Consider the following 18,226-nt stretch of genomic DNA (forward strand, 5'->3'; position numbering starts at 1 on the left):
TTCTGAACAGACATTGGATATTCTAAACCCTCCATTGCTTCATCAAAATCATTTTCATGTTGTTTATAATAACTTATTCGCTCAGGATGCCTTGAAACTGGATACAAAGCAGCTAAAATACACCACAAAAAGCATTTCTCATCATTACTTTTTATATTAACCACGGCTTGTTTGTTTTTAATATTGGCAGGTAATGGCAAATATGTAGATCCTTGTAATGGGCTGAATTCAAAAATATTAACATAGAGCTTGTGTGGAGATCCGCATAGGCTCCATCCAGACTCTTTTCCAGCAAATTCAGAGTGTTTAATATTCAATTGATCTATCAAACTGCTTATTATTTTGTCTGAATTTGCATTTGAATATACCGGTACAGTTTCTGTTATGTGGGGCTGTGTAAATTTTGTGCCATTTGATTTCTTATATTGTGTAAACAATTTGAGGGACAGCTTATAAGAGCCATTTTGTGCATTTAGAATTGCCTGCACATCAGGATTTATACTGTTCAAAAAATTCTTAATGTCACATCTTGGCTCTGATACAAAACGGTGATCCCTTAATTGGCCATTAAAACTGCAATGGATGGGTGGTGCATAGCGTGGCTGCTTTGCTGCTCTAGCATTAACAGGTGCTTCATGCTTCCTTTTCAGACCAGATGTAGATGGTTGAGGGGGCAATGTTGATGACTGTGCAGAACAAGTACCTTTATGTTTATATGTGAGGTATTCCATGCTATATTTTCTATGGCATTTAGGGCATATTTTTGTGGGTGTTCTGCTTTTGTCTGGATTACAATTCTTTTGATGCTTAGCCCAATTGGGGCTGGATATATTATTTTTGCATTGATTACAATGTTTTTGATTTGGCATTTTTATTATTGGTTTATTATATATATTTCTTGGGATTCAAATCAAAATTCTATGCTTAATAAAAAATATCAGTTGGGTTCAGCAGTGTGCTTTGTATATTTAGTGTGTGTGTGTGTGTGTATGTGTGTTAATATTTTTGGCTTTGGTATTTATATAAAATTTCTTGGGGTTCAAATCAAAATTCTATGCTTAATAAACTTAGGACAGGTTGTAAAGCTGATAGCCTACATGCACAAAGGCAAAATAAGTACAGAATCACTGCCCTAGCACAAATGCATGTCTACACAGGCATGTCCTAGAAAAAACAATGACCTAATACCATGTGTCATGTATAACAAACTGGGGCAGATATAAACCTGACTCCAAATATGAGTGGATTACAAAAAACAAGCAAGAAGTGTCAAATATCAGACCTGTATGGGGAGCAATGCGACAACACACCCTTACTCTTCAACAACTCTCACAATACTAACTCATATGTGATGCAAAAGCTCTTTTTATAGCCTAAGCACGGACCGCATTGAAAACATCTAAGTGTGTGTGTGTGTGTGTGTGTGTGTGTGTGTGTGTGTGTTAATACGTTTGGCTTAGTTTTAAGTGTATCCAAAAAAAATATCAAGAGCGGCATATTTTTAACAAATTTATGGACAACAATCTCACAGAAGTGCCTTTTATAAGTGTAGGCAAATCAATCTGAGGGAGGTCATACTTTCCCGGGAAATTCCCGAGGGCATTTTTACAAAAATCTTGGATTAGACAGGGTTCCACACTTGAGCAAAAAGCTCATATGGGCATGTTGAGCTTGTTTTAAGTGTAGCCAAATCTGCCTGAGGGGGGTTCATACTTTCTCGTCCGGGTTGTAGCATCAATTACACTACTTTGTCTTCAGGTCCGTACGATTGGTTTAAGAATTTCTTAGGAAAATATTACGGATAAAACTGCAAGAGCAAATTTTGGCAAGCCGTGCATTTAGCGTACGGAGTAAGGTCTGGACCGTACGTCTATACATGTACGGTTAGGACCGTACGGTTGGCAACACTGCGCTTTCACCACTCGATTTTCCTCCTCCTTTTCTGCCGATATGCGCGGGCCTAGTCTACAGTTAGCTGGGACAAGGTATAGCAGGAAAAGTCAAAGCACCTATCGGGATAAGGAAACAAATGTCTATTTATTCTTCCCTTCTCCCATTTATTTCCATCTCTATTATATTCTTGGTGTGATATAATTATACACAGGGTGAATGGTAATTAGATGTATTCCCTGAAAGGGGTTAAAGTAGAGACAATTTGCAATAAATTTGACCATATGATACAGCGTCCGAAAATTAGTAGTTTTCGAGATAATCGAATTTCAATTGTTTTTTTAAAAAATGACAATTTTCCACATAAATAGATGAATTGAGAAAAAACTGCTCATTGCATGGAACTTATTTCAGCGTTTTCTGATAGCTAACAAATAAGTGGTTCGTTGAAAAAAAAAGTTTTTTCCAAATAACAATCACATGTAAGTAACGGGTGGGTCTAAACTTACAAGTGATGATAAAAAAATGAACTCTTAGCTTACTTGGCAACGTATTAATAACAAAAATGGCATGACACGAAGCGTACAAATTACTTAAATTACTTCCTTGTGTCATCTGCTATCCAGCAAGGTACAAATGTTGCTAACATTCACATTTGTGTACAAAAAATAATACTTCATTCATCTTCATGTGAATGGAATCAATGAACAATACAATTAAAGAACATTATATGTCTTGCTCAAAGTGGGCACCTCCGTTACGAATGCACGCACGCAGGGTTTTTACGGACATTTGTTCTCTTAACTCGTGATGTGATGGTGTCCTTGACGTGTTGACCAGCTGTTAAGATCCTCTCCCTGAGCTCTTCTTGCGAGTTTACCGGTGTCTTGTAAACTAAGTCTTTCATGTGGCTTCAAATGTAAATATCGCCAGGCGTCAAATCGATCGGGGATCGAGCTGGGCAGTCATCATGCTGATAAATCATGTCACGTCTTATAGCTAGAGGCACATCCTCCAACAACATTGCCATCCCGTTCCTCAAAAAATGTTCATAAGTGATACCATTTAAGATTTGGGGCAGGAAAAAAGGCTCGATCAAATGATTGTTAATGACGCCCATCCATACTTCTGCCTGGGCGTGCGACAGTGGCTGGATGAAAATTACCCAAATAAATGGATTGGCCGAGGAGGCCCGATTAACTGGCCGGCTCGATTCCCCGATTTGAAGCCTTGCGACTTTTACATTTGGAGCCACATGACAAGATACCGGTATACTCCCAAGAAGAGCTCAGGGAGACGATCTCAACAGCTGGTCAACACATCAAGGACACCATCACATCACGAGTTACGTCCGTAAAAACCTGCGTGCCTGCATTCGTAACGGAGGTGCCCACTTTGAGCAAGACATATAATATTCTTTAATTGTATTGTTCATTGATTCCATTCACATGAAGATGAATGAAGTATTATTTCTTGTACACAAATGTGAATGTTAGCAACATTTGTACCTTGTTGGATAGCAGATGACACAAGGAAGTAATTTAAGTAATTTGTACGCTTCGTGTCATACCATTTTTGTTATTAATGCGTTGCCAAGTAAACTAAGAGTTCATTTTTTTATCATCACTTGTAAGTTTAGACCCACCCGTTATTTACATGTGATTGTTATTTGGGAAATTTTTTTTTTAACGAACCACTTATTTGTTAGCTATCAGAAAACGCTGAAATAAGTTCCATACAATGAGCAGTATTTTCTCAATTCATCTTTTTATGTGGAAAATTGTCATTTTTTAAAAAAAACTATTGAAATTCGATTATCTCGAAAACTACTAATTTTCGGACGGTGTATCATATGGTCAAATTAATTGCAAATTGTCTCTACTTTAACCCCTTTCAGGGAATACATCTAATTACCAGTCACCCTGTATAATTATAATGTATAATGATTTCATTTATTTTACTTCACATTTATGCCAGTTTTGGCTAATCGCAAAGATGTGATACAATTATAAACAAGGTCATTCAACATTCTTTTCTCTACCACAATACCCTGCACTCCTCACACACATGCACGTGTACAAAATATAGTGCAAAATTCCCTATTTGAATAATATTTTTTTCAAGATTGGTAGTTTTCCAAATGTTCTCAAATGCGAACAGTTGGACTAAATGAGTTAAAATAATTATTTAGCACTATTTTTCTATACATAATGACATTCATTTTTTTCAGCAATTGAAGCCACACTTAGAAACTTTCTGGGCACGCTTCTGCTTTCGGAATAACCTTCCAAAAACACTAGAAAAACAGTTCAAACTATTACTATAACAGCGACAGGTGCAAAACTGTGTTGGGTCATCACGATCGTTGAAAATCAACAAAATACTGGCCATTTAGATACAGTTAAGCTTTAGGAAACCAATCAACGTCATCGTTGCTAAGCTATTGCACATCAAAGTCATCTCTGCTATTCTATGTCTTCCACTACTGCACTTTTTGGACTACAAGAGATACTTCTTGCTTTGAAAATCACTGTATCAAATTTAAGAACCGTCAGAGCATGCTGAGGTGAAAGTCAGAAAACCTAGTTCCCTCCCCAATGCAAGGCTACAAGGGTAAAATGCCCTTTAAGGAAAGCAGTCATCAGTAGCACGTGCTGATACAGAAGAGATTTCCATACAGGGTTGCACTGAAATTACATGAAAATGAAGTGTAATGTACGTGCAATTTTCCAATAGTTGAGAATAAAGTGTGATATAACTTTATTCAAAATTGTGATATGAAATAAAAGTTAATCCTATGATTCCGAAAAATATTGACCTCAATGATGTACAGGGTGTTCCTAAAGTCCCGTTCCTTGTTTTCTGATTGTAATATTAACTGACATAAATCTGTCTTGCTTATGTGCAGTATTGGGTTCCAAGTATTAAAATTGTTATTCAAATTAGAATGCATTATGAAACGGAGCATATTCCCATAATTATGTAGAAAGTAGTCAAGAGATTATAGGAATAAAATAATTGTTGATCAGGAACAAAGGAGACGTTCATATGGAACCAAAGTCGTCACTCAACTTGGAGTGAAAGTTACTTTCGAGCTCATTCCCGTATTTGAAATTAAATGATTCATTGATTGATTGAATTCGCTTATTTTACTTCGCTTTTCTGCTACTTATGGCAAATCGCGAAGATGAGGATGAGTGCTGGTATGATGAAATTGATGAAGGGACAATCACAAAGAACACCTGTTCACTGGCCGGAATTGAATCCGGGACCCCTGACGTCGTAGCGTGCTGCTAACTACTCCCACAACGGAGGTCGGTCCTAGTATACGAATAGCATAAGTATTCACGACAACCTTAATTGTTCAGGATTTACTTCGCCAATGGGAAAAAAAAAACCACGACGCACCATCCTAACTTCTCCAGTTCTCCAGGGAGCACTTTGGACAGCCTTCAGAGCTACTTGCTGGTTCTCCAATGTCACCAATGTACATAAGGTTTCCTACGAGGCAGAATCTTTACCTCCAACGCAAATCCAACAAAGATTAAAGGCGATATTGCATTCTGCAAGGAGAAATCCTTTCGCCATACGAAGGCAGACGCAATTCCAGCCCATAACAAGGTATCTCTTAGATAACAATGTTTGCCCTGTCGAACATCCTCACGGAAGCCCAACGACCGGAAAAAATATGTTCGCGGCGCTTTCTTCGACTGCTCTAAGATATTCCTTACGGAGCTTGCAATGCGTTCTCCACAGAACGGCAACTGTGTCAATATTATTGCATCCGTATTGACTCCATCTCTTCTTCGCTCGCTTCGCTGGTTGTGATTCCCGTAAATCTTCAAGCTGTTGGACTCCCTTTGGATGATGGATGACAGGGGAAGGATTCGGGAAGGAAATTAGAAAGTCACCGCCTTTCGGTGTTTGCAGAGATGCAATTCTGACGCGCTTGAGTTTGAACTCGTTTCCTGGTTCAATGAAATGTGCGGTTGAACGATAACTTAATCGATTGATGACAGTGTGTGCTTTGTTGAAAGTTTCATTGCTTTCTGTTTCTCGTTTGGTAGAATGCACATAAAGCAGGTAGCAATATTGACATTTAATTATTTATATACAGACGCAACTTTGTAATATACTGATAAATGTATTAAGACATTATTGCATCATGTCATTGTGGTACTACCTAATATTCTTTTTTATTTAATTGCCATAATAGGAGAAGATCTTATGTGAACGTAATTAGAATGATTCAAAACGATACATTTTATCATAAACGTGCAATCATTTATGTTATTGTGAAATCAAGTGTTTCGAAGATGGCAGCAGTAGTTTGTATCTTAGGCCAGCGGATCCCAAACTGTTTCGTTTCACGGTGCCCTTAGTTTCAAAATTTTCCTGCGTCTCCCAAGTCAGAATGTAGGCCTATTTAACACTTGCAATGCTTAGTTAGTGTGTTTAGTTTCCTTGCCTTAAGTTAAAAAATAAACACATATTTCAAATTCAGAAACATTTTATGTGTAAAAAGTATTAAATAAGCATATATTTGGATCTCAGTGAAAATATTGGAACATCTCGCGGCGCCCCAGGGCGTGTTTCTGCAGTCTTCTGTTGATGAATAGCCTCCGTTTGCTGAGGAGTCTCCTGTTGCTGAATAATCTAGTGTTTTCTGCAGTCTTCTGTCGCTAAACAGCCTCGTTTTGTTGAATAATATAGTATTTCTGCAGTCTTCTTTCGCTAAACAGCCTCTTTTTGCTGAAGTCTCTCCTGTTGCTGAATAATATAGTGTTTCTGCAGTCTTCTTTCGCTAAACAGCCTCTTTTTGCTGAAGTCTCTCCTGTTGCTGAATAACATACTGTTTCTGCAGTCTTCTGTCGCTAAACAGCCTCCTTTTGTTGAAGAGTCTCCTGTTGCTGAATAATCTAGTGTTTCTGCAGTCTTCTGTTGCTGAACAGCCTCCTTTTGCTGAAGAGTCTCCTGTTGCTGAATAGTATAGTGTTTCTGCAGTCTTCTGTCGCTGAACTGCCTCCTTTTGCTGAAGAGTCTCCTGTTGCTGAATAATCTAGTGTTTCTGCAGTCTTATTTCGCTAAACAGCCTCCTTTTGCTTAAGAGTCTCCTGTTTCTGAATAATCTAGTGTTTCTGCAGTCTTCTGTCGCTGAACTGCCTCCTTTTGCTTAAGTCTCCTGTTGCTGAATAATATAGTGATTCTGCAGTCTTCTGTTGCTGAACAGCCTCCTTTTGCTGAAGAGTCTCCTGTTGCTGAATAATATAGTGCTTCTGCAGTTTTCTTTTGCTAAACAGCCTCCTTTTGCAGAAGAGTCTCCTGTTGCTGAATAATATAGTGTTTCTGCAGTCTTCTGTCGCTGAACTGCCTCCTTTTGCTTAAGAGTCTCCTGTTGCTGAATAATATAGTGTTTCTGCAGTCTTATTTCGCTAAACAGCCTCCTTTTGCTGAAGAGTCTCCTGTTGCTGAATAATCTAGTGTTTCTGCAGTCTTATTTCGCTAAACAGCCTCCTTTTGCTTAAGAGTCTCTTGTTGCTGAATAGTATAGTGTTTCTGCAGTCTTCTGTCGCTGAACTGCCTCCTTTTGCTTAAGAGTCTCCTGTTGCTGAATAATCTAGTGTTTCTGCAGTCTTATTTTGCTAAACAGCCTCCTTTTGCTGAAGAGTCTCCTGTTGCTGAATAATATAGTGTTTTTGCAGTCTTCTGTCGCTGAACTGCCTCCTTTTGCTTAAGAGTCTCCTGTTGCTGAATAATCTAGTGTTTCTGCAGTCTTATTTCGCTAAACAGCCTCCTTTTGCTGAAGAGTCTCCTGTTGCTGAATAATATAGTGTTTCTGCAGTTTTCTTTTGCTAAACAGCCTCCTTTTGCTAAAGAGTCTCCTATTGCTGAATAATATAGTGTGTCTGCAGTCTTCTGTCGCTGAACTGCTTCCTTTTGCTTAAGAGTCTCCTGTTGCTGAATAATCTAGTGTTTCTGCAGTCTTATTTCGCTAAACAGCCTCCTTTTGCTTAAGAGTCTCTTGTTGCTGAATAGTATAGTGTTTCTGCAGTCTTCTGTCGCTGAACTGCCTCCTTTTGCTTAAGAGTCTCCTGTTGCTGAATAATCTAGTGTTTCTGCAGTCTTATTTCGCTAAACAGCCTCCTTTTGCTGAAGAGTCTCTTGTTGCTGAATAATATAGTGTTTCTGCAGTCTTCTGTCGCTGAACTGCCTCCTTTTGCTTAAGAGTCTCTTGTTGCTGAATAATATAGTGTTTCTGCAGTCTTCTGTCGCTGAACTGCCTCCTTTTGCTTAAGAGTCTCCTGTTGCTGAATAATATAGTGTTTCTGCAGTCTTCTGTCGCTGAACTGCCTCCTTTTGCTTAAGAGTCTCCTGTTGCTGAATAATCTAGTGTTTCTGCAGTCTTATTTCGCTAAACAGCCTCCTTTTGCTGAAGAGTCTCCTGTTGCTGAATAATATAGTGTTTCTGCAGTTTTCTTTTGCTAAACAGCCTCCTTTTGCTAAAGAGTCTCCTATTGCTGAATAATATAGTGTTTCTGCAGTCTTCTGTCGCTGAACTGCCTCCTTTTGCTTAAGAGTCTCCTGTTGCTGAATAATCTAGTGTTTCTGCAGTCTTATTTCGCTAAACAGCCTCCTTTTGCTGAAGAGTCTCTTGTTGCTGAATAATATAGTGTTTCTGCAGTCTTCTGTCGCTGAACTGCCTCCTTTTGCTTAAGAGTCTCCTGTTGCTGAATAATATAGTGTTTCTGCAGTCTTCTGTCGCTGAACTGCCTCCTTTTGCTTAAGAGTCTCCTGTTGCTGAATAATCTAGTGTTTCTGCAGTCTTATTTCGCTAAACAGCCTCCTTTTGCTGAAGAGTCTCCTGTTGCTGAATAATATAGTGTTTCTGCAGTTTTCTTTTGCTAAACAGCCTCCTTTTGCTAAAGAGTCTCCTATTGCTGAATAATATAGTGTTTCTGCAGTCTTCTGTCGCTGAACTGCCTCCTTTTGCTTAAGAGTCTCCTGTTGCTGAATAATCTAGTGTTTCTGCAGTCTTATTTCGCTAAACAGCCTCCTTTTGCTGAAGAGTCTCTTGTTGCTGAATAATATAGTGTTTCTGCAGTCTTCTGTCGCTGAACTGCCTCCTTTTGCTGAAGAGTCTCCTGTTGCTGAATAATATAGTGTTTCTGCAGTCTTCTGTCGCTGAACTGCCTCCTTTTGCTTAAGAGTCTCCTGTTGCTGAATAATCTAGTGTTTCTGCAGTCTTATTTCGCTAAACAGCCTCCTTTTGCTGAAGAGTCTCCTGTTGCTGAATAATATAGTGTTTCTGCAGTTTTCTTTTGCTAAACAGCCTCCTTTTGCTAAAGAGTCTCCTATTGCTGAATAATATAGTGTTTCTGCAGTCTTCTGTCGCTGAACTGCCTCCTTTTGCTTAAGAGTCTCCTGTTGCTGAATAATCTAGTGTTTCTGCAGTCTTATTTCGCTAAACAGCCTCCTTTTGCTGAAGAGTCTCTTGTTGCTGAATAATATAGTGTTTCTGCAGTCTTCTGTCGCTGAACTGCCTCCTTTTGCTGAAGAGTCTCCTGTTGCTGAATAATATAGTGTTTTTGCAGTCTTCTGTCGCTGAACTGCCTCCTTTTGCTTAAGAGTCTCCTGTTGCTGAATAATCTAGTGTTTCTGCAGTCTTATTTCGCTAAACAGCCTCCTTTTGCTGAAGAGTCTCCTGTTGCTGAATAATATAGTGTTTCTGCAGTTTTCTTTTGCTAAACAGCCTCCTTTTGCTAAAGAGTCTCCTATTGCTGAATAATATAGTGTTTCTGCAGTCTTCTGTCGCTGAACTGCCTCCTTTTGCTTAAGAGTCTCCTGTTGCTGAATAATCTAGTGTTTCTGCAGTCTTATTTCGCTAAACAGCCTCCTTTTGCTTAAGAGTCTCCTGTTGCTGAATAATATAGTGTTTCTGCAGTTTTCTTTTGCTAAACAGCCTCCTTTTGCTAAAGAGTCTCCTGTTGCTGAATAATATAGTGTTTCTGCAGTCTTCTGTCGCTGAACTGCCTCCTTTTGCTTAAGAGTCTCCTGTTGCTGAATAATCTAGTGTTTCTGCAGTCTTATTTCGCTAAACAGCCTCCTTTTGCTTAAGAGTCTCCTGTTGCTGAATAATATAGTGTTTCTGCAGTTTTCTTTTGCTAAACAGCCTCCTTTTGCTAAAGAGTCTCCTGTTGCTGAATAATATAGTGTTTCTGCAGTCTTCTGTCGCTGAACTGCCTCCTTTTGCTTAAGAGTCTCCTGTTGCTGAATAATATAGTGTTTCTGCAAAGTAAGAGCGTAGTGTATATCCTGGCTCCTCCCCACTTTCATTGTGAACCCATCGGTCTTTGCGATGAAGAGGTCTGCAAACAAATGCCTATCGCTTAACCTCGCTTTTCTCTTCCCAGCAGACAACCCTAGAGGAGAGGAAGAAAAGCAATATCTTTACCTAATTTTTTGTCATTCGTTACCCTCTGGTGTCATCCCCTTTGGAAAGCAGGTAATTTCTGCGAACAATGCTACTGTCATCAATGTATTATTCTATGTTTCTCACGTTTAAGGGTGCTTTTAGAGCGAAGCGACACTTGCCATTGGGAAACAAACTTACAGATATAACTGCAACCTTTCTTACCGAAGTGACACGATAACCTTCATATCACACGCCTCTTGCATCGTGTCGCCTCGGTCTTCTTGTCGACTATGCGAATTCATTTCCTTTGTGAAACACAATCTTCTTGTCAGTAAGCATATTACCGAAACAAGATCAGACTTGCTACAATCTCGTCAATGAGTAACCAACCTGTCTCATTCCTGTTTCGTATAGGCATATAAATCCCAGTCTCTTTTTCGGATGAAAAGTTTCGATCTCGTCTAAAACTAATACGTATAAAAACATTTATTGAAACAAACTAAAAGTATAGAAACACTTACTGAAACAAACTAAAAGTATAAAAACACTTACTGAAACAAACTAAAAGTATAAAAACACTTACTGAAACAAACTAAAAGTATAATAACTCTTTCTGAAACAAACTAAAAGTATAGAAACACTTACTGAAACAAACTAAAAGTATAAAAACATTTACTGAAAGAAACTAAAAGTATAAAAACACTTACTGAAACAAACTAAAATTAAAAAACACTTACTGAAACAAACTAAAATTATAAAAACACTTACTCAAACAAACTAAAAGTATAATAACTCTTTCTGAAACAAACTAAAAGTATAGAAACACTTACTGAAACAAACTAAAAGTATAAAAACATTTACTGAAAGAAACTAAAAGTATAAAAACACTTACTGAAACAAACTAAAATTAAAAAACACTTACTGAAACAAACTAAAAGTATAAAAATACTTACTGAAACAAACTAAAAGTATAATAACTCTTTCTGAAACAAACTAAAAGTATAAAATACTTACTGAAACAAACAAAGTATAAAAACACTTACTGAAACAAACTAGAAGTATAAAAACACTTACTGAAACAAACTAAAAAGATAAAACACTTACTGAAACAAACTAAAAGTATAAAAACATTTACTGAAAGAAACTACAAGTATAAAAAGTACTTACTGAAACAAACTAAAAGTATAGACACACTTACTGAAACAAACTAAAAGTATAAAAACATTTACTGAAACAAACTAAAAGTATAGGAACACTTACTGAAACAAACTAAAAGTATAAAAACATTTACTGAAACAAACTAAAAGTATAGAAACACTTACTGAAACAAACTAAAAGTATAAAATCATTTACTGAAAAAACTAAAAGTATAGAAACACTTACTGAAACAAACTAAAAGTATAAAAACATTTACTGAAACAAACTAAAAGTATAGAAACACTTACTGAAACAAACTAAAAGTATAAAACACTTACTGAAACAAACTAAAAGTATAAAAACATTTACTGAAACAAACTAAAAGTATAGAAACACTTACTGAAAAAACTAAAAGTATAGAAACACTTACTGAAACAAACTAAAATATAAAAACATTTACTGAAAAAACTAAAAGTGTAGAAACACTTACTGAAACAACCTAAAAGTATAAAACATTTACTGAAACAAACTAAAAGTATAGAAACACTTACTGAAACAAACTAAAAGTATACAAAAACTTACTGAAACAAACTAAAATTATAAAAATACCTACTGAAACAAACTAAAACTATAAAAATACTTACTGAAACAAAATAGAAGTACAAGCTTTTTGCGCATTACATAACACATATAACCTGCGATCAGTGGTTGACTCACAACATCTCCATCTAGAGTTTCGGAATTGATTCTCAGATCGGATATGAGTGTTCCACTGTGAGTGAGTTATCAAGTTTTTCGAATGCAAGAAATGTGAAACTAAATTACATTCATGCTCAGACCTGCCTAAGGTCGGAATGCCAGTAGGAGAGAGTTCGAGCGTCTGCCGTCGTCAAAGGATGATTTGGTGTGTCCATTCGCAGTAAAAGATCATGATGATATTCGAGGCACCCAACATACAGCCCAGACTCATCCGCTCCTTTTTTGTTTTTGTCATGATCTACTTCATCGGTTCATCATTCGTTGCGATTAATCGAAAGGTACAGAAAAGCAACGTATACAATAGCTACATTTTAAAGAGACTTGTATTCTTCCTACTTTTCCTGTAACTTGTGGTTAATCTGGTGATGAGGATGAATGATGACACTGATGAAGGGATACTCCAGAAAATAACCTACACTCCGGGCAGGACTCGAACCTGGAACGTTAACTGGCGGGATGTGGATTGACCGTTCAACTTTTGTTTATTCATGTGCATAAACAGGTATTTAAGTGTAAAAGTAGTGTATATTGAGCGTTTCAAAGTCATACTTGGTACGAGTGTTTTTGTAGCCTCTTTTTTATCAATTGAAAATCAGTTTTTGACATATTTTGACAAATTTTTGTCGATGTTTTAGCGCTTAGCGATGTTTTTGTAAAATTTCCTATTTTTCTTTTTTTTTTCCACTCATACTTGGTACGAGCACACACAAGCATAGGTTCTATTCATATTTTTTCTTACGTATAGATGTACATGATGAATCTGCAAACAGATTTTTCCTAAGTTTTACTGTTTCCAAGATAACCCCAATTCCGGTCGCTATTTTGGATTTCCGAGCATAGGTTCTATCCATATTTTTTCTCACGTATAGGCGTACATGACGAACCCGCAAACAGATTTTTCCTAAGTCTTATCGCTTCCAAGATAACCCCACTTCCGGTCGCCATTTTGGATTTCCGAGAATAGGTTCTATTCATATTTTACTTACATATAGGCGTACATGACGAATCCGCAAACAGATTTTTTCTAAGTCTTGCTGTTTCCAAGATAACCCCACTTCCGGTCGCCATTTTGGATTTCCGAGAATAGGTTCTATTCATATTTTACTTACATATAGGCGTACATGGCGAATCCGCAAACAGATTTTTCCTAAGTCTCACCGTTTCCAAGATAACTAGTAGTACAAGTGGCCCGGTACCAAGTCAACATTTGGGGCTCGGTGGGGCTCGCAGTGTTGTCAATGTTTTATTCGAAAAAGTCACCAAGGTTTTTTGTCTAACCTAACCTAAAAAGCAAAGGAGTTGGCAATTTTGCTTGAGAGTTCACAAACCGGAAGTGGGGCTCGGTGGGGCTCGGTGGAGCTCGCCACACACACACACTCACTTTCTCTCCACGTTTCGCGCCTTATTTATTGCGCTGACGATGTTTCACAGCGTAGAAAACAACACCAAAACATCAAAAACTCATTTTGATTATTTGGAACTCGCCAAAACCTCAAAAAACTTATTTTTATTAATTGAGGTTCACCAAAACCTCAAAAACTCCCACTTTCTCTCCATGTTCAGCGCTTTTATTTATTGCGCTGACACAGCGTGATGAGTAAATAATGCACTCTCTCATCCTTGAAGGATGAACGCACCTTATCGTAATTTTCCAAGTCCCGGTCAAATGTTTATATATCGTGACCTTTGTAAACCTCTCGGAACGATGTGATCTCTCTGCCACACACACACACACGCCTCTTATTATTTCTGTATTGTGACGTGTTTATTTTGGTATGGGAGGACAGAGGACACCGAGACTCGATCGACACACTAAACCCAACCTCTCTACGCGTACTCTACGTCACCAAAAAAAGGTTAAAGGTTCCAAATAACAATAGTTAAGAGTTTCGCCAATCTAGTAAAGTGGATTGGTTGAAATCTCCAAGGCGTATTTTTGCATTTTTTTCAAATATGAACACGTTAAAACTGAACTGTCTTGGATTTTTGAGTTTTGTATTCGCCCCTGAGAAAATTCTATATAAAATAACATACCTGAAAATTATATTTGCAGTAGATTGATTTTTTTTGAGTTTTGTAATCACCTCAAGAAATTCTATATAAAATAACATACCTGAAAATTGTATTTACAGTAGATTGAATTCTTGAGTTTTTGTATTCGCACACAAGAAATTATATATAAATAACATACCCGAAATTCTATTTACAGTAGATTGAATTTTTAAGTTTTGTAATCACTCCAAGAAATTCTATATAAAATAACATACCTGAAAATTGTATCGCTAGACACTTTTTGATTTCTGTGATTTTTTGGAGAAAGCATAATGGCATCCACCACCAGTTTCAATCGAAAAAATGATAAAACTGAATGTGTTACTTGCGAAAAATTAATATCTAAAACTAATATTAGCAAGCACAGGGCAAGATGTAGCGAAACAGGCTCGAGAATTAATCGTTTGTTACCTTCTAAGTCTTGTGCTCGATGTGGAAAGATGATCAGCATTGCAAATTTAAGTAAACACCTCAAAATTTGCAAACCATCGATCGAACAAGGAACATTGAAAAGGAAAATCGATAATCCAGAAACGGAAGCTTCCACTTCCAAACAAGTTAAATTATCGGATGAACGCAAACCGATTAGATCTGCATTCAACGACCAACTCCAGGATTTCTATTTTACTTCGGAACCAGGCCGTGACATCCTTAGTTTCTTGCATGAAACGAAAACATCTGTACTAAATATTCTAAAAAATAAACTTGAAAATAATTCCATAAAAGTATATGTTGTTCTGTTTTCTGAATACGAGAAAGTTGATGGCACAACGAGTATTTTTTATCATCGTACAAAAAACCAGACACTTTATTTTGCTGACGTCGAAAATTTGGACAACTTTTATTATAAAGTTTCCAAAGAGCTGGTTAAGAAACACGACGATTTCGAGGCTAAAGGGTCGGGATGGGCTCTGTGTGGAAGTCCTCACACGCTAACCGTTTACGTGAACCGATTCTCGCCTTTTTGCGCATCCAGCTACGTTCCTCTTCCACCGAACATTCGACACAAGAGGGCTGTGTTAAATATACAGAACAGCGATAACAAGTGTTTTCTTTGGTGTATATTGGCTGCACTGCATTCTGTTTATTGGTCAAATAATCCAGAACGGGTTTCTCATTACAAGCAATACGAGTCCGAGTTTGAAAGTGTAATGTCTGACATTGAATACCCGGTGACATTGTCGGATATAACAAAGTTCGAAAATCTTGCAGGAAAACGCATCGCTATTAATGTATATTCCTTCACGTCAGATAAACATGTCGTGCATCCAGTCAGAATAAGCGATATCGACGATGACGATGCTCGTGTAATAAATCTTCTTCTTATTTCCAACGAGGATGTTCATCACTACACGCTAATTCGTTCTCTATCACGTTTGGTCAAAAGTCAAACTACCAAGTATGAACATTGCATCGATGTTTGCCCGAGATGCCTAACCACGTTCGACGATCGAAAACAACTCGATTATCAAAATTACACCGGACGTCAAATTGCTATCGAGAAACTTGCCGAACATAAAATATATTGCGGCGACAACAGGCCGGCTAGAATGTTGATGCCCGAAACGAACGAAGTCGAAGAATTCAAAATGCACAAGGCATTGTTGGAACATCCCGCAATCATCGTTGCAGATTTCGAGGCGTTCCTCAAACCACTCTCCTACTGCGAACCGGATCCTGAAATTTCCTCCACAACGCCGTACCAGCTTCATCAACCTAATAGTTTCGGCTATGTTGTTGTGCGACGTGATAAAATAAATGAAGCATATATATACCGCGGGCCAAATGTAATCGAACACTTCCTGGAAAAAATGGTGGAGGAGGTTGAGGTAATTGGTAGCGTACTGCTTACATCAAAACCGATGGCACCTTTAACTGAAAATGAACTTCAAAATTACAATTCCACTGAGGTGTGTCCGGTATGTGATCAAAGTTTCACTGATGAGAACAAAAAAATATTCCACCACGATCATTTCAGCGGAAACTACATAGGTGGAATTTGCAACACGTGCAATCTTAAAATCCAGAAACCTAAATTCATCCCCATATTCTTTCACAACGGAAGCGGATATGATTTTCACCACCTGGTGAGACATCTTGGCTACGATCCGAAACGTATAGGTGTCTTGGCCGAGAATGAAGAACGCTATATTAGTCTCAGCAAGCAAGTGTCGATTCCGGGAACGAAAAATACAATCGAGATGCGCTTCCTGGATTCGTATAGATTTCTCTCTGCAAGTCTGGATGCTTTAGCGAACAAACTCACCGAAGATCAATTTAAAATAACTAGAGCTAGTTTTCCCAACGTAGACATAGAACTCGTTAGACGTAAAGGGATTTATCCTTACGAATATGTTAGTGATAATTCTAAATTTAACGACGACGCTCTTCCACTTCCAAGAGAATTTTACAGCAGACTCAGAGAGAAAGGAATCACGGACGAAGAATACCAACACGCGCAACTCATGTGGGAGAAATTAGAATGTAGGACACTCGGAGACTACCACGATGCCTACTTAAAACTGGACGTGACGATACTCGCGGATGTTTTTCAAGCGTTCAGGAAAACGGCAACGAATATTTATAAATTAGATCCAGCGTATTTCTACAGTCTACCGGGATTAGCGTGGTCGGCAATGTTATTCCAGACAAAGGTCAAGCTGGAACTGATATCGGACGTTGACATGTTACTTTTCATCGAAAGAGGGATACGAGGTGGAATGGTGCAATGCGTACAGAGACATGCAAAAGCTAATAACGTACACATGAAAGAAGATTACGATTCAAATCGAGTATCGAATTACATCTTCTACGCCGACGTTAATAATCTCTACGGACATGCCATGGTTCAGAAACTTCCTTACGGGGGATTCGAATGGTTAGATCCCACTTCGATAGATATTATTCATTTCGACGATAGCGAGTGTGGTTTCTTCGCAGAGGTAGATCTCCAATTCTCCGATCATCTGCACGACACGTTTTCGGATTTGCCTCCGACTCCCGAAATCAAATGTCCACCCGACTCGGTTCAAGACAAGCTTTTGTTAACATTGGACCCTAAACAGAGATACGTCGTCCACTACAAGAATCTCCGGTTTTTGATTGGGAAGGGTGTTCAGATAGTAAATGTTAGAAGAATACTAAAGTTTAAACATTCCACGTGGTTAAGACCTTACATAGAAACTAACACACAACATAGAACAGCTGCCACTTCCGATTTAGACAAGGACTTCTTTAAATTAATGAACAATGCGGTGTACGGAAAGACCATGGAGAATGTTAGAAAGCACGTAGACGTGAAATTAATTTCCGATAAGAATAAATGTCGGAAGTGGATAGCCGATCCTAGATTCAAGTCGAGAAAAATTTACAACGAGAATTTGGTATTTTTCAATCTAGATATAAAATTGATGAAATTCAGAAAACCAATTTACGTTGGCGCAACGGTTCTCGACTTGTCGAAACTTTACATGTTCGAATTTCATTACGACGTGATGAAACCCTTCTACAATGATAAGATATCACTTTTGTACACGGACACCGACAGCTTCATTTACAGCATACAAACACCTAACCTATACGAAGACATAAAAAATCCTTCCATGCTTGAGTATTTCGATACTTCTGCGTATCCTCAACCCAACAGATTTGGGATTCCATCTCGTAACAAAAAAGTCCTAGGTAAACTGAAAGATGAATGTAACGGTGATATTATTGTCGAGTTCGCGGGTTTGCGTTCGAAGATGTATGCCATGAGAACAGAGAGTAGCGTCACGAAGAAAGCAAAAGGTGTGGGCAAGAATACAGTGGAGAACAAACTCACCTTCCACGATTACATCGATTGCCTTTACTCACAATCGACGATACTAAGTATAGAACAAAGAATCCAAAGTGTAGACCACGTGATTACAACAAACGAAGTTAGGAAAGTAGCATTAGATCCGCACGACGATAAAAGATGTATTTTGTCTTGTG

General features: G+C 37.9%; 1 protein-coding gene across 1 annotated transcript in view; it reads right to left on the reverse strand.

Annotated features, from left to right (window-relative positions):
* The window catches only part of LOC146003883 (thrombospondin type-1 domain-containing protein 7B-like), a 559,677-nt gene that overhangs the window by 455,053 nt on the left and 86,398 nt on the right, over window positions 1–18,226 (reverse strand). The gene's annotated exons all lie outside the window — the stretch shown is intronic.

The sequence above is a fragment of the Lepisma saccharinum genome, chromosome 21 (assembly GCF_977018435.1).
Source record: "Lepisma saccharinum chromosome 21, izLepSacc3.1, whole genome shotgun sequence".
Classification (NCBI taxonomy): domain Eukaryota; kingdom Metazoa; phylum Arthropoda; class Insecta; order Zygentoma; family Lepismatidae; genus Lepisma; species Lepisma saccharinum.